At 39.4% G+C, this 23,479-nt stretch overlaps 1 protein-coding gene across 2 annotated transcripts in view; it reads right to left on the bottom strand.

Annotated features, from left to right (window-relative positions):
• LOC118009895 (arylamine N-acetyltransferase 1) overlaps positions 1-23,479 on the bottom strand; it is a 118,056-nt gene that overhangs the window by 53,197 nt on the left and 41,380 nt on the right. The window contains exon 2 of one of the 2 annotated variants that reach the window (XR_004679052.1): positions 15,433-15,466. The exons of the other annotated variant lie outside the window; for it this stretch is intronic. The gene's annotated coding sequence lies outside the window, so the exon portion shown is untranslated. The remainder of the gene's footprint in view (positions 1-15,432; positions 15,467-23,479) is intronic. 2 annotated transcript variants of the gene reach the window in all.

Below are 23,479 nucleotides of genomic sequence, written 5' to 3'. Positions count from 1 at the left end.
ATCTACAGAAACAAGGACCTTACAGGCAGTGAAAATGGCACTAAATTCATATCTTTCAATAGTTACTCTGAATGTAAATGGGTAAATGATCCAGTCAAAAGACAAAGGTATAGGATTGGCTAAAAAAGCAAGAACCATCAATATGCTGTCTACAAGAGACTCATTTTACACCTAAAGTCACCTTCAGACTGAAAGTGAGGGGGTGAAGAACAATTTATCACACTAATGGACCTCAAAAGAAAGCTGGGGTAGCAATCCTTATATCAGACAAATTAGATTTTAAGCCAAAGACTGTAGTAAGGGGTGAAGAAGAACACTATATCATACTTAATGGGTCTATTCAACAAGAAGATCAAACAGTTGTAAATATTTATGCCTCTCGTGGGAGCAGCCAATTATATAAACCAGTTAACAACCAAAGTAAGGAAACATATTGATAATATTACATCAATAGTAGGGGACTTCAACACACCATTCACAGCAATGGACAGATCATCTAAGCCGAAGACCAACAAAGAAACAAGAGCTTTGAATGATGCACTGGCCCAGATGGACTTCACAGATAGATACAGAACACTCCACCCTAAAACAACAGAATACTCATTCTTCTCGAGTGCACATGGAACTTTCTCCAGAATAGACTACATACTGGGTCACAAATCAGGTCTCAACCAATACCAAAAGATTGAGATTATTCCCTGCATGTTATCAGACCACAGTGCTTTGAAACTGGAACTCAATCACAAGAGGAAATTTGGAAGGAATTCAAACATTTGGAAGTTAAAGACCATCCTGCTAAAGAATGATTGGGCCAAACAGGAAATTAAACAATTTCATGGAAACCAATGAGAATGAAAACACGTTGGTCCAAAACCTATGGGATACTGCAAAGGCGGTCCTAAGAGGGAAGTACATAGCCATCCAAGCCTCTCTCAAAATATTCGAAAAATCCCACAAGCTAACCTTACACCTAAAAGAGCTGGAGAAACAATAGCAAATAAAGCCTGAACCAAGCAGGAGAAGAGAAAAAATAAAGTTTAGAGCAGAAATCAATGAAATAGAAACCAGAAAAATAGGAGAACAGATCAACAAAACTAGAAGCTGGTTCTTTGAAGGAATTAATAAGATCGATAAACCTCTCGTCAGACTTATCCAAAAGAAAAGAGAAAGGACCCAAATTAATAAAATCATGAATGAAAGGAGAGAGATCACAACCAACACCAAGGAAATAGAGACAATTGTTAAAACTTATGACCAGCAGCTATATTACAACAAATTAGGCGATCTGAAAGAAACAGATGCATTCCTGGAAACTTAAAAACTACCAAGACTGAAACAGGAAGAAATAGAAAATCTGAAAAGACCTGCAGGGAAATTGAAGCAGTAATCAAAAACCTCCCAAAAAACAAGAGTCCAGGGCCAGGTGGCTTCCCAGGGGATTCTACCAAACATTTGAAAAAGAAATAATACCTGTTCTTCTGAAGCTGTTTCAAAAAATAAAAATGGAAGGAAAACTTCCAAACTCGTTCCATGAGGCCAGCATTACCTTGATCCCAAAACCAGACAAGTTGCCATCAAAAAGGAGAATTACAGACCAATATCCCTGATGAACATAGATGCCAAAATACTCACCAAGATCCTAGGCAATAAGATCCAACAGTACATTGAAAGGATTATTCACCATGACCAAGTAGGATTTATTCCTGGGATGCAAGGCTGGTTCAACATCTGCAAATCAATCAACCTGATATATCATATTCATAAAAGAAAGGACAAGAACCACATGATCTTCTCAACTGATGAAGATTTGACAAAATACTGCAACCTTCCTTGATTACAACTCTTCAAAATATAGGGATAGAGGGAACATACCTCAATATCATAAAAACCATCTATGAAAAGCCCACAGTGAATATCATTCTCAATGGGAAAAACTGAGAGTTTTTCCTTTAAGGTCAGGAACACAACAGGGATGCCCACTCTCACCACTGTTGTTCAACATAGTACTGGAAGCCCTAGCCTCAGTAATCAGAAAACAAAGGCATTCAAATTGGCAAAGAAGTCAAATTCTTTCTCTTTGCAGATGACATGATACTTTATGTGGAAAACCCAAGACTCCACACCCAAGTTACTAGAACTCATACAGCAATTCAGCAACGTGGGAGGTTACAAAATCAATGCTTCTTCCCCCCTCTGTTTATCTTCCAATATCTCCCTGCAGAAATCAGTTGCATTTCTATACATGAACAATGTGACTGAAGAAAGAGAATTTAAGGAATCAATCCCATTTACAATTGTACCAAAAACCATAAGATCCCTAGGAATAAACCTAACCCAAGAGGTAAAGTATCCATATGCTAGAAACTACCGAACAAGTAGCTCCACTATATCCTTCCAGATATAGTGAAAAGAAGGGCCACATGCACCCCAATATTCCACAATAGCCTATTGAGGAAGACACAAAAAGATGGGAAAACATTCCATACTCATGGATTAGAAAAATAAACATTGGGAAAACGTCTATGCTGCCCAGAGCAATCAAACTTTCAGTGCAATCCCTATCAAAATATCATTGACATTTTTCACAGGACTGGAACAAATAATCCTAAAATTTGTATGGCACCAGAGAAGACCCCGCAAAACCAAAGGAATGTTGAAAAAGAAAACCACAGCTGGGGGTATCAGAATGCCTGACTTTAAGTTATATTACAAAGCTGTGATCATCAAGAAAGCATGGTACTGGCACAAAAACAGACACACTGATCAATGGAACAGAAAAGAGAGCCCAGAAATGGACCTTCAACTCTATGGTCAACTAATCTTCAACAAAGCAGGAAAGAATATTCAATGGAAAAAAGACAGTCTCCTCAATAAATGGTGCTGGGAAAATTGGACAACCACATGCAGAAGAATGAAACTAACCATTACCTTACACCATACACAAAGTTAAAAATGGATGAAAGATCTCAATGTCAGGCAGGAATCCATCAAAATCCTAGAAGAGAACACAGGCAGCAACCTCTTCGACCTTGGACAAAGCTACTTTTTGCAAGACACATCTCTAAAGGCAAGGGAAACAGAAGCCAAAGTGAACTATTGGGACTTCATCAAGATAAAAAATCTTCTGCACAACAATGGAAGCAGTCAACAAAACTAAGAGGCAACCTTCGGAATGGGAGAAGATATTTGCAAATGACATAACAGATAAAGGGCTGGTACATAAGATCTATAAAGAACTTCTCGAACTCAACACCCAAAAATCAAATAATCCAGTCAGGAAATGGGCAGGCGACATGAACAGACACTCTTCCAAAGAAGACATACAATGGCTAACAGACATATGAAAAAATGGGCAACATCACTAACCATCAGAGAAATTCAGATCAAAACCACAATGAGATACCGCCTTACACCAGTTAGAATGGCAAAACTTAACAAGACAGGGAACAACAAATTTTGGTGAGGATATGGAGAAAGGGGAACCCTCCTACACTGTTGGTGGGAATGCAAGCTGGTACAGTCACTTTGGAAAACAGTATGGAGGTTCCTCAAGACATTAAAAATAGAGCTACCCTACCACCCAGCAATTGCACTACTAGGTATTTACCCCAAAGATACAGATATAGTGAAAAGAAGGTCCACATGCACCCCAATATTCCACAATAGCCAAACTTGGAAGGAGCTGAGGTGTCCTTTAACAGATAAATTGTTAAAGAAGATGTGGTGCATATATACAATTACTCAGCCATCAGAAAGGATGAATACCTATCATTTGCATCAACATGGATGGAACTGGAGGAGATTATGCTAAGTGAAATAAGTCAATGAAAGAAAGACAATTATCATATGGTTTCACTCATATATGGAATATAAGGAATAGGGCAGAGGACTATCAGGGAAAGGAGAAAAAACTGAATGGGAAGAAATCAGAGAGGGAGACAAACCATGAGAGACTATGGACTCCAGGAAACAAATTGAGGGTTTAAGAGAGGAGGGGGGTAGGGGGATGGGGTAACTGGGTGATGGGCATTAGGGAGGGCACATGATCTGATGAGCACATTAGTTACACGCAACTAATAAATCATTGAACACTACATCAAAAACTAATGCACAGAAATCAGTTGCATTTCTATACACGAACAATATGTTAGGTAATTGAACTAAATTTAAAAAAAACAAAAAATTGAAAAAAGATTTAATATCATACTAATAAGAAACTCTTATAAATCAGATTGAAAATCTAATAGATAAATTGGCAAAAAATATGAACAGGCAATTTACAGAAGAATCTTAAATGACTATAATCCATATTAGGAGTTGTTTAAACCCATTAGTAATCAGAAAAACAAAATAAAATTACAATCAGATATCACTTTACACCCATCAGAATGGGAGAAAAAGCCAATTTGGTGGAAATATTAAAAAAAAAAAAAAGAAGCCCCGTGTACTACTGGTAGGGGTTTAGCCTGATGCACTCTTAGGGAGAGCAATCTGGCCAAAGTTAGTCAAATCAAATATGGCACGCCCTGTGCATTGGTAGTCCTAATGGATTTATGCTCCAAAGAAACTTTCAGTTTATTTATTTATTTTTAAAGATTTTATTTATTTGAAAGAGAAAATGTGTGTGTGTGTGTGTGTGTGAGAGAGAGAGAGAGAGAGAGGGAGAGAAGGAACAGGCATAGAGGCAGAAGGAGAGGGAGAAGCAGACTCCCTGCTAACTACATCCTGGGACTCTGGATCCTGACCTGAGTCATCCAGGCACCCCAAAACTTTCAAAGTTTATATGAGGATGCTCGTTATAGCATTTAGTGGCATTGGAGGAAGCAAGCAACCTAGCTTTCCTTTACGGGGGGACAGAGGAGATTTAAAAACTATGATGCAGTGGATACATACTCTGGAATAATATGCAGAAGTTAGAGGCACCAAAACTTCTAACAAATAGAGTCACCATAGCAAGACTGATAAATCTCAAACACACAGTACTAAATGAAAACAAACCAAAGTGTGTCTATAAAGCAAAATAGAATTTATGTAAATTAAATGTACACTCATATAACACTATATATTAAAAGGATAATTACAGTTTCAAGTATGCATATGAAAGCATCAGAGTGGTGGTCTATAAAGGTTGGGAAGGGGAATGTGTGAGATAACAGAAATACAAATAGATTATAGATATAGATGTAGACAGATACAGATATAAAGATCCCTGCCCTGGTTCCTGACATGGGGTTCCTGAAATCTTGGTAATTTTCTGGGTGAAAGAAACGTCTTTTGTTCCAGTTAAACAATTCTGGATGGGCTCCTAAATGAGGGCTGGTCACCAGAAAGAACAAACCATGATTAGAAGCTTGGAATTTTCTGCCCCACTCACATTTTCTTAAAAGGGGAGAAGGCTGAAAATGGAGTTAATGATCAAGCATGCCTATGTGATGAAGCCTCTATAGAAATACCAGTAATATGGGGTTCAGAGTGTTTTCAGGTAGTTGAGCACTAGTAGATGCTGAAAGAATGCATGCCTGGAGAAGGCCTGGAAGCTCTGCCCCTTCCCATATACCTTGCCCCATTGATCCTCCATCTGGATATTCATCTGTATCTTATATCTTTCTATAATAAACTGATAAATGTACATAAACTGTTTTTCTGAATTCTGTGAGCAGCTCCAGCAAATTAATTGAACCAAGGAGAAGATATGGAAACATCTGATTTATATCAATGAGAAGCTCAGGTGATTTGTGATTTGTGATTGGCATCTGAAGTGGGGTGGGGGCAATCTTTGGGACTGAGCTCTTAATTGTGTGATCCAATGCTATCTCCAGGTACATAGAGTGTGATAATAGTGCCAGAGAAAAGGGGAAAAACACAGAAAGACCAGCTGAGTTTTTCTAAATCAGTGTTTGGAATTGATTTTTACACTGGCTAAAAGCAAACCTAAAATATTGCCTATAAAATATTAACTGAATCGAAACTTGTGTTTAAACTTCCTGGAGCAAACATGACTTCTACTGCCTAAGAATTCATTACACAAATGAAAAAGAATGCCAGTCACACTGAGGACAAAGGAGTTTCTAATTTCATGGAGGAAAGTATTAGAAATGGACACTTTTTTTTAAGATTTTATTTATTTATTTGACAGAGAGAGACACAGTGAGAGAGGGAACACAAACAGGGGGAGTGGGAGAGGGAGAGGCAGGCTCCCCATGGAGCAGGGAGCCTGATGCGGGGCTTGATCCCAGGACCCTGGGATCATGACCTGAGCCGAAGGCAGACACCCAACCGAGTGAGCCACCCAGGTGCCCCAGAAACTGACACTTGTAACTCAAAGTTAGCTTTTAACTTTTTTAAAATCCAGAGATCAAAGCACATTGAGGGTTTTCTTTTGAATGAGGTTGAACACGATAGCCTTTATTTTCATTTTGTTGTGTAATAAGATTTACTTTTTATGTGTTCCACCGGTTATTCTAGGTTCTCAACAAACGTTTTTTGAAGATAGCCGTGTATCAGCTTTGTGAAGAATGTGGTGGAATGCGTTTCCTGTGCCTTCTTCTTCCCTGTATTTTCTACATCCAGCTTAGTGAGTTTCTATCTGATACACTGTGACTTAGTCAAAACACTCCAGTTTAGATAACAGGAAACAGAAATGCCTAGTCAGCTGGTATGAAGAATTTAGATTCTCACTCTTACCAAAATTCAGATAAATTTATATGTATTTAGAATTTAATTTCTTTTAAATAATAAACAGATTTTCCTAATCCAGAGTAAGTCAAGATTTGAAATTTTTATTTTTTTTTCACTAATTGTTTCAATAATAGGATATCTAGAGTCCTTAATAACTACCGGATTGTTTACATGAAGAGAATGTTTTGAATACACCTTGAGTCCCTCATTATAGTTTTGTTTTTTTAAATTTTGTGGTCACCAGCAGACCAAATCATTACTTTCTAGAGAATTTGGGCTACTTGGATTTCCCAGGTTGCAATAGTAAAGATGAGTTATTATATGGAATTTATAGTAGGGTTTTCTACACTAGGCAGGCATTTGGACCCATAAACCTTTGAGGTCTCTTCTTGTATTGAGGTACATGAAAGCCATATGTTGAAACTGGATTATAAATATATTTTACCAAGACTAGAGATTTTTCCTTAAATGAGAAGAAATATGGAGGTGTGGTCACAGATGGCAATTTGATCTCAAATGGCCTCATGGTGGGGAAGGAATATGTGAGAATTGCATGTTGGCAGCCCTAATGAATAGCCCCCACAGTCCCCAGGCCTCAGAAAAAAAAAATCAACATACTCACCCTTCATGGGTTGGAGCAATCTGGTAGGGCTGGAGAGCCCAAGTTTCAGGGAGTTGGGCAGGGAGGACAAGGTTTGCTATGGTTTTCACAGTGACCAGAGGGTGTAATTGTTGCTAGCTCTTCCTCTACATTTCCAAATATCTATTCTTTTGACAACTACAAGTGAGCCTGGCTTTTCAAAACAGATTGTTACAATTATTACCCAGGGCACCAAACACCTGGTTTATGGGTTTTAGAATCAGGCCAGGTAGAGGTGGTCCTGTCTGTCTACTTTATTGACATGGTTATCTTGATTACATGTTTATTTTGTTTTCAAGTTTTTCTCCTCCTTCCCTTTCTTCTCTCTACCTCACCTTGGCCTCTCCTCTCTTCTTCTCATTCTAGGAAAGAGAGATCTTTCAAGGGAGGGAATGAATGAGAGAATATAATTACTAAAGTAGAAAGATCTTAGGAGCAGAGATTTAGTACCCACTTTTATAATTTCATGTACCTCAGAAGTGACATCATAGTGGAACTGTCAGAGCGTGAAATGGGCATACACTATCAATTCTCTTGGTTGAATATATTTACCTTCCTTATCAAGAAACACCAAATGAATATATAGAGAGGGGACATGGAAAAGAAAGCATCCATTTGGAAATGTCTTGAGAGCAGAGGGAGCCCCAGTGACTTTTGACTTTGTCACTATTTGACACATGAAGGTATAATAATATTTGTTGTTTGAACCTGTGAAATGTACTTCATAAATAATACTCATTTCATAGGGCTGTTGTGAGGGTTACATGAGTGTGATGGTTAATTTTATGTTAACTTAGCTGGGCCACTGCGTGCCTAAATATTTGGTTAAACATTACTCTGGATGTTTCATGAGGGTGTTTTGGATGAGACTAACACTTCAATTTGTGGTCTTTGTGTAAAATAGATTATCCACCATATGTGGGTGAGCCTCATCCAATCATTTTAAGACCTGAATAGAAAAAAAAAAAAGCCTCCCCCCAGCAAAAGAATTTTTTAGGACTGCTTTTTGACTTTATCTGAAACACTGGCTCTTCCTAGTTCTACAGCAGACTAGAAATATCGGCTCTCCTGGGTCTCCATCCTTTCAGCCCAGCCTGCAGAGTTGGGACTTGCTGGCTTCCATAATCACATGAGCTAATTCCTTCAAATTTCTCTCTCTCTCTCTCTGTGTCTCTCTCCCAGCCCACCCCCATCCTTTCTCTCTGTTTACACACACACACACACACACACACACACACACACACACTAGTGATTCTGTTTCTCAAGAGAACTCTAATAAAATAAGGTAATATTATTATCCTTATTTCACACACAGGGAAACTGAAGCTCAGAGAGAACACACAGACAACATGTGGTAGAAACAAAATTCAGGTTCAGATATGTCTGACTTGAGAGCCTGGGCACTTACGTATTTTTCTGCCTCATGAGAAAATGAAGCAAAAAAAAAGTAATAGCTCTAGAATTATATGGCCAATAAATTCAGACTTTTGAGTTTTGGCTTCCAAGCCTGACTTAGACTCCATTGCACAATCTCTTGATATCTTACTGTCATGTTCCTTTTTGCTCTTGCTTTTGTTTAGGAGACAGTAGAAGGTATAGATTCAGTAAGGAACTTCCCAGTACAGAGCATCAGAGATAATCCAGTCCCACCCCAATTGATAGGGTTTTGTGGTGGACTTCATCACCTGGGAGGCAGCCCCCTACTGTTGCTTGTATAAACAAACACAGTGGAAATTGCTCTCAGGAATTTTAGTGAGAGGTATGGCCTCGGAGGGTATCAGCCCAACAGTGTATTTGGTTTTCAAATCAAGGCATCGGTAAAAAACCAATTTGTAAGACTAATAAATCCAATTCTGAGTCACAAAACCCTGCAAGAGGATTGGAGCTTTGAATTCTTATTTTTAATTGTTTCATCTCCAGTCCTGAAAGCACAAGCCCTTTCCTCACCCTGAAGGGTAAGATTGTCTCATTCTTCTGATTCATATCCATCTTTTAAAATATAAGGTTTTTTCATAGTTCATTCCTTTTTGAAAGTAAGCATCTTTCTATCTCAAATTTAAACAATAACTACATATCTAGGTGCTTGACTGTTTCTGGAAATCTATTTAATTTCACAAAACAAGTTACCAAAGCATGCAGACTTGCATGATTTCTATTTTAAAGGTATCTGAATAGTATCTTCTTTACCTGAAGTTTGGATTTAAATGAGTATAGGCCGATACCTAAAACATTCTGAATATTGAACACTGCTCCTTTGTGGAAGGGATATCTATTTGACCAAAAATGCTCTTTCATTTAGGCCTATCTTGGGGACATGAAGGCAAAATATAAAACTTGAAAAATCACCGGGGGCACCTGGGTGGCTCAAACATTTAAACATCTGCCTTCAGTTCAGGTCATGATTCCAGGGTCTGGGATTGAGCCCTGCGTCAGGCTCCCTGTTCAGTGGAGATCTGCTTCTCCCTCTCCCTCTGTCCCGCCTCCCCACTTGTGCTCTCTCTCTCAAATAAATAAGTAAACAAGCAAATAAATGAATAAATAAAATTTGAAAATAGCTAACTTCTCCATTGCTTTGGATTTGTTAGAAAAATGGATGAGCAGGATCAAAAACTGACTAAACTAAGGAAACAACAAGAAAATCATTTTGGATAAAGACTTATGAGGCCTGTGAGATTTCAAGGAAGGGCCTGAAGGCCATCAATTACCAGTGAGTTCTGTGGCTTTTTTTCTTGTCTCAACTGCCTTGCCTAAAATTCTTTATTATTATTATTAATTATTATTATTATTATCATTAGTTTTTGATGTAGTGTTCTATGATTCATTAGTTGTGTACAACACCCAGTGCTCATCACAACATGTTTCCTCTTTAATACCTATCACCTGGTTACCCCATCTTCCCACCCCCCCTTTCTGTAACCCTCATTTTGTTTCCTGTAGTCCATAGTTTCTCGTGGTTTGTCTCCCTCTCTGATTTTTCCCTCCCTCCCCCTGTGGTCCTCTGTGCTATTCCTTATGTTCCACATACGAGTGAAACCATATGATAATTGTCTTTCTTTCATTGACTTGTTTCACTTAGCATAATCCCCTCCAGTTCCATCCATGTTGATGCAAATGATAGGTATCCATCCTTTCTGATGGCTGAGTAATATTCCATTGTATATATGTACCAAATCTTCTTTAAACATTCATCTGTTGAAGGGCATCTTGGCTCCTTCCACAGTTTGGCTATTGTGGACATTGCTGCTATGAATATTGGGGTGCATGTGGCCCTTTTTTCACTATATCTGCATCTTTGGGGTAAATACCTAGCAGTGCAATTGCTGAGTGGTAGGGTAGCTCTATTGTTAACATCTTGAGGAAACTCCATACTGTTTTCCAAAGTGGCTGTACCAGCTTGCATTCCCACCAACAGTGTAGGAGGGTTCCCCTTTCTTCACATCCTCATCAACATTTGTTGTTTCCTGACTTGTTAATTTTAACCATTCTGATTGGTATGAGGTGGTATCACATTGTGATTTTGATTTGTATTTCCCTGATGCTGAGTGATGTTGAGCATTTTTTCATCTGTTTGTTAGCCATTTGTAGAAATGTCTGTTCACGTCTTCTGCCTATTTCTGGACTGGATTACTTGGTTTTGGGTGTTGATTTTGATAAGTTCTTTATAGATCTTGGATGCTAGCCCTTTATCTGATAAGACATTTGGAAATATATTCTCCCATTCTGTAGGTTGTCATAAATGGTGCAAGTGGGAATCCCTTTTGTGTTCCTGACTTTGGGGAAAAGCTCTCAGTTTTTCCCCATTGAGAATAATATTCACTGTGGGCTTTTCATAGATGGTTTTTATGATAATGAGGTATGTTCCCTCTGTTTCTACAATCTGGAGAGTTTTAATAAAGACAGGATGCTGTGTTTTGTCAAATGCTTTCTCTTTATCAATTGAGAAGATTATATGTTTCTTGTCTTTTCTTTTATTAATGTGATCTATCATGTTGATTGATTTCCAGATGTTGAACCAGCCCTGCAGCCCAGGAATAAGTCCCACTTCTCTGTGGTGAATAATCCTTTTAATGTACTTTTAGATCCTTTGGCTAGTATCCTGGTGAAAATTTTGGCATCCATGTACATCAGGGATAGGGGTCTGTAATTCTCCTTTTTGATGGGGTCTTTCTCTGGTTTAGGGATCAAGGTAATGTTGGCCTAACAGAATGAGTTTGTTTTCTTTGGAAAAGAAAAAAGTCTTCTTTCTGTTTCTATTTTTGAAACAACTTCAGAAGAATATGTATTATTTCTTCTGTAAATGTTTGTTAGAATTCCCCTGGGAAGCCATCTGGCCCCGAACACTTCTTTGTTGGGAACTGCTTCAATTTCCTTATTGGTTATGGATCTGTTCAGATTTTCTATTTCTTCCTGTTTCAGTCTTGGTAGTTTATAACTTTTCAGGAATACATCCATTTCTTCCAGATTGCTTAATTTGGTATCATATAGCTGCTCATAATATGTTCTAAGAATTACCTGTACTTTCTTGGTATTGGTCATGATCTCTCCCCTTTCATTCATGGTTTTATGAATTTGCGTCATTTCTCTTTTCTTTTGGATAAGTCTGGCCAGAGGTTTATCGATCTTATTAATTCCTTCAAAGAACCAGCTTCTAGTTTCATTGATCTGTTCTCCTATTCTTCTGGTTTCTATTTCATTGATTTCTGCTGTAATCTTTATTATTTCTCTTCTCCTGCTTGGTTTAGGCTTTATTTCCTATTGTTTATCCAGTTCCTTTAGGTGTAAGGTTAGCTTGTGCATTTGGGATTTTTCTAATTTTTTGAGAGAGGCATGAATTGCAATGTACTTCCCTCTTAGGACCGTCTTTGCTATACCCCAAAGGTATTGAACAGCTGCATTTGCATTCACATTAGTTTCCAGGAATTTTTTAAATTCTTCTTCAATTTCCTGGTTGCCCCTTCATTCTTCAGCAGGATGCTCTTTAACCTCCAAGAGTTTGAGTTCTTTCCAATTTTCTTCTTGTGATTGAGTTCCAGTTTCAATCACTATGATCTGAAATTATGCAGGGAAAAATCCCAATCTTTTGGTATCCATTGAGACCTGATTTGTACCCAGTATGTGATCTATTCTGTGTAAGTTCTATGTGCACTCGAGAAGAATGAGTAGTCTGTTGTTTTAGGATAGGATGTTCTGTATATGTCTGTGAAGTCCATCTGGTCCAATGTGTCATTCAAAGCTCTTGTTTCTTTGTTGATCTTCTGCTTAGATGATCTGTCCATTGCTGTACGTGGTGTGTTGAAGTCCCCTATTTTTAATGTATTGATGTCTCTTTACTATGGTTATTAATTGGTTTATATAATTGGCTGCTTCCATGGGGGGCATAAATATTTACAACTGTTAGACCTTCTTTGCTCAAATATGCCTTTTGGCTCTCTCTCTCTCTCTTCCCCCTCAGGCATAGCAATTATTCTGACATTGGTTCTTTTCAGGGCATCATTAATTTCTCAAATCCTTTCTTCATGGGCTCTGAGTTGTTTTTCTTTAATTTCTTACCTTTCCATCAGCCTGTCTTCTAGATCACTTACTGTCTCTTCTGTCTCATTTACCCTAGCTGTTAGAGCATCCAATTTAGACTGCATATCAATTATAGCATTTTTAAGTTTGACCTTATTAGATCTCATTAGAGATTCTCTATTGTCTTTTACACTTGCTTCAAGCCCAGCCATTAACGTCATAATTGCTATCCTGAATTCCATCTCTGACATCTTACTTATATCCATATCGATTAGTTCCATAGCAGAGAACATTGCCTCTGGCTCTTTCCTTTGTTGTGAATTCCTCCTTCTAGTTATTTTGTCCAGAGAAGAATGGGTGAGCGAGTGAGTTAAATTCAAACTACTAACCATGACCCATGTGAAATACATTCTACAGAAATCTGAAGTGGTCAGAAACCAAAACAGAAAAGGAAACAAAAATAAAGCAAAACAGAACAAAAAAGAAAAAGAAGGGAAAGAGTTGGGGGAGATAGAGACTATAATCTCACAGGGTAGACACAACATGGTGATCCACTTGTTCCTGAGTGTACTTTTGTCTGTGAGTTAGAAGACACTACATCAAAGATATTGCAAAGAAAGCAAAACTTATATATATGTAATAGTAAAATTGAATAGAGTGAAAAAAGGACAAAAAAGAGGCATATATCTATAAAATGTAGATGTAAAAAACAAAAGTTATAAAGAGACTTAAAAAGAATTGGTAAAATAAGAGACTAGTTGATATGGAAAAAAGAAAAAAAAAAGAAATGGAAAATTTTAGACTGAAAGATAAACAAATCACGAGAAAAAAAAACCTTGCGCTCAATATGCTATTTTCCCCTGGTGCTGGAGTTTTATAGTCTTGTGGGATCCATAAACTAGTTGTCCACATTCTTCTGAAAAAGGGGCCTGCTGTGCTGCTTCTCAGGTATCTTTGCCTGGGTGGAGTTGCACTGCCCCTTGGTAGGGGCCTGGGCTCATTGTAAGCTGGTCCTCTGTGTGGCTTTTGTTCCTTGGAGGCTTTCCGTGTGTCTTTAGAGGATCAAAATAAAAATGGCTGTGCCCCAATCTCTGGCCCCAGAGCTGAAAGATCTTGGCCCCCCCCTTCAATAAACCCTTTGGGACAAACAATCTTTACTTTTGTATGTGCCAAACTCTGCATACTCCTGTGGTGTGTGCCCTCTGCAATCCTCCTGGGGGGCATCCTAGGATCTGGCATTACTGCCCTTATTGTGCCCTGGGGCTGAGAGTGGTAGTGGGCCCGTGCACCTACCCACTCCACTGCTTCTGGGGGATGGCTGAGTGTCGCCCTACTGTCCTTTCCAGGGCCGCTGCCCTGAGAGCTGTTGTCTGGTCATGGGCACACCTATTTCCTCCCTCCTGGGGATGCAGATGGCCCATGTGTTCCAGTTCTTTTCAGGGTGCTCAGGCAGAGTGGTCCCCTGACCAGCTGGCTCACAGTTTATGGTGACCTAAGCTGAGAGTCCTCTTCTGGGCTCACTTATTGTAACCAGTTTCCCCACTCCACTGCTTGGGCACTCTATTGGCTCAGGCACCCATGGTCATTCTGTGATTCCTGGGATCTTGAGACCACATTGACCCATGTAGAATTCTTCCCTTTTCATCTGCTGAGCCTCTTTCAGACAGGAATGTCTCTCACTGGAGCAGATTTCTAAGTGTTCTGATTTTGCTCTCTGGGACTATATCACTTTCCAGTAGCTGGCTTATGGAGGCTTCTTCCCCCCTCTGTTTATCTTCCAATATCTCCCTGCAGAGCCATTTCTCTGCACCACCTACCTTGCAAAAAGCAGTCACTTTTCTATTTGTAGAGTTCCAGATATATTTTCTTATATCTCAGGCTGAATTCATGGGTGTTCAGAATGGTTTGATAGATACCCAGCTAAATTCAAGGAACCAGATGAAAAGAGGTTCCCCTACTCTTCCACCATCTTGCCTGTCCTCTAATGTTTCTACCTTTGTAGGGAAGGACCTTTTGTCTGGAACTGCTTTTTTCTTTTTTTTCTTCTTTATCTCTGAAATTCGCAAGCTTCACTGTTACAGATTGGGGTGTTGATCTATTTTTATTGATTTTGAGGGTAGGTTCTCTGTGCCTCCTGGATTTGAATGCTTATTTCCTTCCCCAGATTAGGGAAGTTTTCAGCTATAATTTGTTCCAATAATCCTTCTGCCCGCCCCCCATCTCCCAGGACCCCTATTATTCAAATATTAGTGCTTTATGGTTTTATTGATTTCTCAAAGACTCCTCTCGTGATCCAGTGGTTGCTTTTCTCTTTTTCTCAACTTCCTTATTTTCCATCGTTTTGTCTTCTATATCACTGACTCTCTCTCCTGCCTCACTTACCCAAGCAGTTAGATCCTCCATTTTTTACTTCATCTCCATAATAGCATTTTTAATTTCAGCCCGATTATATTTTGTTCTTTTATTTCTGCACTAAGGGATTCTCTAGTGTTTTTTATACTTTCTTCAACCCCAGCTAGTATCTTTATAATCATTATTCTGAATTCTAGTTCCAACATCTTACTTATATCTATATTGATTAAATCTATGGTAGAAAGTATTACCTTTGGTTCTTTCTTTTGCTGTGAATTTCTCCTTCTACAGATTTTTCCAGAAAAGAAAGAAGAAATGAAAGAGAAAGAAAATAAAGGGGAAAAAAGATAAATATCAGTAAAAACAGCAATAATAATATCAACAAGAACAACAACAACATCTCCAGGAAGTGATTCTGGTGTATGCTGTGTACACTCTGCTGTTGTGTTTTGACTACTCTTTCCCACTGGTCCTTCCTCTACAGAGTTACTCTTTGCTTGTAGTGGGGAGTGTTTGTTCATTTAAGTAGGTATGCTTTGATTTGTTTGTGAAGGTAAGCCTGAAGCTGATGTTTTGGAGCCTTCTTTAATCAGTAGACTTGGTATATGCTGGGGTTTGTGTTGTTATTCTGAGGGAGAGGCCTGCTGGTGTGGTTCACAAGCTGACCTGCCTTCAGAAAGATGCTCCTGCCAGGTCAGGATGTGGGGTTTAGTGTAGGGGCCTCCACTAGAGGCCCTGTGCTTCTCTCTGGAGTCTGGCTGTGCTGGTGGGTGGGAGAGGGGGTGGTGGTGGAGGAGATAAAATATGGTGTCACCTCCTCCATTTGTCCCTGGGGGGTGGAACTCCCAGCAGCCGCTGCTCAGGAGGCCCTCCCAGAAAAGAATCAATCTCCTGAGGCCCAGGACCTTATAAATTCGCTGTCCTAACCTGTCCATGTCCAATCATTGGTATGCCCAGTACCATAGATCTGTATTTTATCTCTGACCAGTGGCTGGGATTCAAAACTCCAAGTTTTCAAGGGCCTGGTAGTGTGTACACCCACTTCCGTCCCCAGTCAGGGAGGCTCAGGACATACCCAGTACTGTTTCGTCCCCAAAAGCCTTTGCACAGTGCACACAGAGGCTAGAGTTTATTGTATTGCTCAGTGAAAAGCTGAAGCCAGGCTATCAGCCATCTGCAATTGACTTAGTCCCCCACTCCCCTTTGTCCCAGAAAAACCATGGCAGAAGCTTGAATCTATTGAGGCAGACAGCAAAAAGTGGGAGCCATATTATCAGTGATCTGTCCCAAGTCTTTGCACTGCACTCAGTCAGTCCCAGAAAAGCGACAATTGGCATGCGCACAGAGGCTCAACCCTATTGTGGCTCAGAATAAAAAGCGGTGGCCAGGTTAACCCTGATCACCTCCAGTCTCTGCACTGTGCTCAGCCAGTCCCAGAAAAGCAGCTGTAAAGGCAGGCCCAGAGATTCAAGCCTATTGTAGCTCAGAGCAAAAAGTGGCAGCCAGGTTATCTGAGATCTTTTCCAGTCTCTGCACTCTACTCGCTCAGTCCCAGAAAAAGCAGCTGTACGGTATGCACACAGAGGTTGAAGTCCACTGTGGCTCACAGCGAAAAGTTAAGAGGTTTTATCCCCTCTGTACACCCCTCCAACCCTGCTTTGGAGCTCCCCTCAGTGGCTCCCCAGCTGTCCTTTTGTCTCTGGAGAGGACAAATATGCTCCTCAAATGCCCTCCAGAAAGGGGAGCAATCTTTCCCTGAGCAACCCAGGGATCCTATTACCACACTTTATTGTGGGGTCACAAAAAGATGAAATCTTTCTGCCTTTTTCCCTCTTCCTGGCTTTGCTCTGTGAACCAGGTTTCCTACCCTTGCCTGCCCTGTGGCTTCCCAATCCCACTATTCAGGGCTCTGAACCTTGCTTCTGCTAAATTCACTTGCTCCAAATGTGCACATTGTTTCTGTGTTTTTCTGATTGTTTCCTAGTTGTTCAAAATAGCTGAAAGTTGACCCATCTGCATTTGGAGGATGAGGCAAGTTCAGGGTCCCCCTGTCATCTTGGAATCTCCCTAATAGGTTCTTTATAGATCTGGAATACTAGCCCTTTATCTGATAAGACATCTGCAAATATTTTCTCCCTTTCTGTAGGTTGTCTTTTGGTTTTCTCGACTGTTTCTTTTGCTGTGCAATAGCTTTTTATCTTGATGAAGTCCCAATAGCTCATTTTTGCTTTTGTTTCCCTTGCCTTTGGAGACGTGTCTAGCAAGAAGTTGCTGTGGCTGATATTGAAGAGGTTACTGCCTATGTTCTCTAGGATTTTGATGGATTCCTGTCTGACATTGAGGTCTTTCATCCATTTTGAGTTTATCTTTGTGTATGGTGTAAGACAATGGTTCAGTTTCATTCTTCTGCCTGTGGCTGTCCAATTTTCCCAGTACAATTTATTGAAGAGACTATCTTTTTTCCACTGAATATTCTTTCCTGCTTTGTTGAAGATTAGTTGACCATAGAGTTGAGGGTACTTTTCTGGGTTCTCTTTTCTGTTCCATTGATCACTGTGTCTGTTTTTGTGCCAGTACCATGCTGTCTTGATCACAGCTTTGTAATATAGCTTGAAGTCAGGCATTGTGATGGCCCCAGCTTTGGATTTCTTTTTCAACGTTCCCCCGGCGATTAGAGGTCTTTTTTGGTTCCACACACATTTTAGGATTGTTTGTTCCAGCCCTGTGAAAAGTGTCAATGGTATTTTGATAATGAGTGCATTGAATATGTAGATTGCTTTGGGAAGCATAGACATTTTCACAATATTTGTTCTTCCAATCCATGAGCATGGAGTGTTTTTCCATCTCTTTGTGTCTTCCTCAATATCTTTCATAAGTGTTCTGTAGTTTCCAGCGTATAGATCCTTTACCTCTTGGGTTAGGTTTATTCCTAGGGATCTTATGGTTTTTGGTGCAATTGTAAATGGGATTGATTCCTTAAATTCTCTTTCTTCAGTCACATTGTTCATATATAGAAATGCAACTGATTTCTGTGCATTGATTTTGTATTCAGTTGCTGAATTGCTGTATGAGTTCTAGTAACTTGGGTGTGGAGTCTTTTGGGTTTTCCACATAGAGTATCATGTCATCTGCAAAGAGAGAGAGTTTGACTTCTTTGCTAATTTGAATGTCTTCTACTTGTTTTTGTTGTCTGATTACTGAGGCTAGGGCTTCTAGTACTATGTTGAACAAAAATGGTGAGAGTCGGGGCACCTGGGTGGCTCAGTCGGTTAAGCGGCTGCCTTCGGCTCAGGTCATGATCCCAGGGTCCTGGGATCAAGCCCCACATCGGGCTCCCTGCTCAGCAGAGAGCCTGCTTCTCCCTTTCCCTCTGCCTGCCACTCTGCCTACTTGTGTTATCTCTCTGTCAAATAAATTAATTAACAAAAAAAAATGGTGAGAGGGGGCCTCCCTGTAGTGTTCTTGACCTTAAGGGAAAAGCTCTCAGTTTTTCCCCATTGAGAATGATATTCACTATGGGCTTTTCATAGATGGTTTTTAAGGTCTTGAGGTATGTTCTCACTATCCCTACACTTGGGAGAGTTTTTGTAAAGAAAGTATTCTGTATTTTGTCAAATTCTTTTTTCTGCATCAACGAAGAGGATCATGTGGTTCTTGTCTTTTCTTTTGTTAATATGTTCTATCACATTGATTGATTCCCGAATGTTGAACAACCCTTGCATCCCAGGAATAAATCCCACCTGGTCATGATGAATAATCCTTTTAATGTACTGTTGGATCCTATTGCCTAGGATCTTGGTGAGTATTTTGGCATCCATGTTCATAAGGGATATTGGTCTGTAATTCTCCTTTTTGATGGGGACTTGTCTGGTTTTGGGATCAAGGTAATGCTGGCCTCATGGAATGAGTTTGGAAGTTTTCCTTCCATTTTTATTTTTCGAAACAGCTTCAGTAGAATAGGTCTTATTTCTTCTTAAAATGTTTGGTAGAATTCCTCTGGGTAGCCATACAGCTCTGGACTCTTGTTTTGGGGGAGGTTTTTTATTACTGCTTCAATTTCCTTACCGGTTATTGGTCTGTTCAGATTTTCTGCTTCTTCTTGTTTCAGTCTTGGTAGTTTATAAGTTTCCAGGAATGCATCCATTTCTTCCAGATTGCCTAATTTGTTGGCATATAGTTGCTCAAAATATGTCTAATAATTGTCTGTATCTCTTTGGTGTTGGTCATGATCTCTCCCTTTTCATTCATGATTTTATTAATTTGGGTCTTTTTTTCTTTTTGATAATTCTTCCAGAGGTTTATCTCTCTTATTCTTTCTAAGAACTAGCTTCTAGTTTCATTGATCTGTTCTACTGTTCTTCTGGTTTCTATTTCATTGATTTCTGCTCTAATCTTTATTATTTCTCTTCTTCTGCTTGGTTTAGGCTTTATTTGCTATTCTTTCTCCAGTTCCTTTAGGTGTAAGGTTAACTTGTGTATTCGAGATTTTTCTAGTTTTTAGAGAGAGGCTTGTATTGCAAAGTACTTCCTTCTTAGGACCACCTTTGCTGTATCACAAAGGTTTTGTACAGCTGTGTTTTCATTTTCATTTCTTTCCATGAATTTTTAAAATCTTCTTTATTTTCCTGGTTGATCCATTCATTCTTCATCAGGATGCTCTTTAACCTCCAAGTGTTTGAGTTGCTTCCAAATTTTCTCTTGTGATTGAGTTCAAGTTTCAAAACCTTGTGGTCTGAAAATATGCAGGGAATGGTCTCAATCTTTTGGTACTGGTGGAGACTTGATTTGTGACCCTGTATGTGATTTATTCTGGAGATAGTTCCATATACACTAGAGAAGAATGTGTATTCTGTTGCTTTAGGATGGAATACTCTGGGTCTATCTGTTACATCCATCTGGTGCAGTGTGTCATTCAAAGCCCTTGTTTCCTTGTTGATCTTCTGCTTAGATGATCTATCCATTGCTGTGAGTGGGGTGTTGAAGTCCCCTACTATTATTGTATTATTATCAATGTGTTTCTTTAACTGTGTTATTACTTGGTTGATATAATTGGTTGCTCCCAAGTTAGGGGCATAAATATTTGCCATTGTTAGATCTTCTTTTTGGATAGACCCTTTAACTATGATATAGTGTCCCTCTTCATCTCTTACTAGAGTCTTTGGTTTAAAATGTAATTTGTCTGATATAAGGATTGCTACCCAGCTTTCTTTTATGTCCATTAGCATGATAAATGGTTCTTCATCCCTTCACTTTCAATCTGGACGTGTCTTTGGGTCTAAAGTGAGTCTCTTGTAGATAGCATATGGATGGTTCTTGCCTTTTTATCCAATCTGATACCCTGTGTCTTTTGATTGGAATATTTAGCCCATTTACATTCAGAGTAACCATGAAAAGATATGAATTTAGTGCCATTGCAATACCTGTAAATTCCTGTTTCTGTAGATTTTGTTTCCTTCTGGTTTATGTTACTCTTATGTTACTCTTGGTCTCTCTTTGCTTACATTACCTTAATATTTGATTAAGCTTACATTACATTAATATACAGTGATTAAATATATATATATTTAATCCAGATTAATCCAATTCAATTCAATTAATTGCTTACATTACATTAATATTTCCTGTGGTGCTGTCTTGGTGGTCACATATTCTTTCAATTTCTGTCTGTCCTGGAAGTTCTTTATCTCTCCTTCCATTCTTAATGACAGCCTTGCTGGATAAAGTATTCTTGGCTGCATGTTCTTCTCATTTATACCCTGAATATATCATGCCAGATCTTTCTGGCCTGTCAGGTCTCTGTGGATTAAGTCTGATGTCAGTCTAATGTTCCTACCCTTATAGGTTAAGAACCTCTTGTCTCCAGCTGCTTTCAGGATTTTTTCTTTATCTCTGAAATTTGCAAGCTTCCTTAGTATATGTCAGAGTGTTGATCTGCTTTTATTGATTTTGGGAGGGGTCTTCTCTATGTCTTGGATGTGAATGGCTGTTTTCTTCCCCAGATTAAGGAAGTTCTCAGCTATACTCAAATATACCTTCTGACCCTCTCTCTCTTTCCTCTCCCTAAGGCACTCTAATAATTCTGATGTTTCATTTTATGGCATTACTGATTTTTCAAAGCCTCCCTTCATGGTCTATTAGTCTATTAGTTGTTTTTTCTCTCTTTTCCTCAGCTTCCTTCCTTTCCAACTTGTCTTCTATGTCACTTACCATCTCTTCTGCCTCAGTTACCTTAGTTGTTAGAGCATCCAATTTAGACTTCATATCAGAGCATTTTTAATTTAGGCCTGATTAGATCTCATTTCTGCAATAAGAGATTCTCTAGTGTCTTTTATGCTTTTCTCAAGCCCAGCTATTAACTTTATAATTGTTATCCTGAATTCCATCTTTGATATTTTACTTACATCCACATCAATTAGATCTGTGGCAGAGAGTATTACCTCTGGATCTTTCTTTTGTTTTGAATTCCTCCTTCTAGTCATTTTGCCTAAAGATATATGGATGAACAGATGAAAAACAAACAAACAAATATTAACTCCAACTCAAGGGAAATACACACTAGCTAAATTTGAAGTGTCAGAAACCAAAAAAAAAAGGGGGGGGCGGGGCCGTGAGTGGGGAAGAGAGAATAAAATCTCCCAGGTGGACAAAACAGCGTGATCCACTTGGTCCTGGGTGTATTTTGGTCTGTGTGTTAGAAGACACTAAATCCCAAAATTGTAAAGAAGGCAAAACTATACATATACAAAAATAAAATTGAATACAGTGAAAGGAAACCAAAATAGAAGAATATGTCTAGAAAATGTAAATGTAAAAAATGAAAATTAAAAAAAGACTTAAAAACAAAGAGTTGATAAAATAAACTCGTTGAAAAGGGAAAATTTTAAACTGAAATATAAAAGAATCATGAGAAACAACTACAAATTCTATATACTATTTTCCCTTAGAGCTGCACGTTTGCAGTGCTGTGTGCTCTGTAAGCTTGGTGTTCCCTGTTCTTCCAGCTAGTCCTGGAGCAGGGGCCTGCTGCATTGATTCTCAGGTGTCTGTCTTGGCCAAGTTGCACCACACCTTGCCAGGGGACAGGCTCAGTGTAATGTTTTTCTATGTGGCTTTTGTTCCCTGAAGGCTTTCCAGGCCTCTTTAGAAGATGAGAGTAAAAATGGCTGTGCCCCAATCTCCAGCCCCCAAGCTGAAAGACAGTGGTCCCCTTTCTTCAGTAAACCCTCAGGGATAAGCAGTTTTCACTGTGTGTGCCACACTGCAGACTCCTGTGGTATGTGCCTGCACTGATCCTCCTGGGGGGAGGGTGGAGGGTCACGCATTTCTGTCCTTTTCAGAACACCCCCCCCCCCCGATAGAACTGTCACCTGGTCATGCGTGCACCCGTACCTCCCCTACTGGGGGAAGGTAGGGGGTCATGAGCCTTTGTCCTTGCAGGGACCCTGCAAGGAGAGCATTCACCTAGTAGTGCTAGTGTCCCTATTGCCCCTCCCAGGGGAAGGCAGAGGGCCACGGCTTTAACTGACCTTTGCAAGGCTCCTCCCCACCCCACTGACAGGTGTCACCAGAGCCTGCAGGGTACACTGTTTATGGTGAACCAAGCTGAGAGCCTCCTCCTGGGCTCACAGACAGTAACCAGGTTCCCCGCTCCAATGCTGGGGAACTCTGCTGGCTCAGGGACCCCCCATGCTCTCTGTGACCCCAGGGATCCTGAGACTACACTGTTCCACCTAGGATTCTGTCCCACTTCACCAAAGAGCATCTTTCAGGCAGGGATGTCTCTCACTGGAGCAGATTTTTAAAGGTTCAGATTTTGTGCTCTGGGGCTATATCACTTTCTGGTAGCCGGCTTACAGAGGCTCCCTCCCCTCTGCCGTTTATCCTCCGATATGTCCCCTCCATTTCATTTCTCCACACTCCTACCCTGCAAAAAGTGGTCACTTTTCTATTTATAGAATTCCAGCAATTCTTTTATTATATCTCAGGTTGAATTCATAGGTGTTCAGAGTGATTTGATAGTTATCTAGCTAAATTCAGAGGACCAGATGAAATGAGGTCCCCTACTCTTCCACCAAATTGCCTCTCTTCCATAATTATTTTTTCTACATTCTGATTTTATCCTGTTTCTTTTTTAATTTAGTTAGTTAACATATAGTACATTATTGGTTTCTGGAATAGAATTCAGTAATTCATCACTTACATACAATCCCCAGTGCTCATCACAAGTGTCTTCTTTTTTCTTTTTAAAGATTTTATTTATTTATTTATTTATTTATTTATTTATTTATTTATTTATTT

Source organism: Mirounga leonina, unplaced genomic scaffold, assembly GCF_011800145.1.
Source record: "Mirounga leonina isolate KUSES-001 unplaced genomic scaffold, KU_Mleo_1.0 Mir_128, whole genome shotgun sequence".
NCBI classification, from domain to species: Eukaryota; Metazoa; Chordata; class Mammalia; order Carnivora; family Phocidae; genus Mirounga; species Mirounga leonina.
This window is presented reverse-complemented; position numbering and strand designations above follow the sequence as displayed.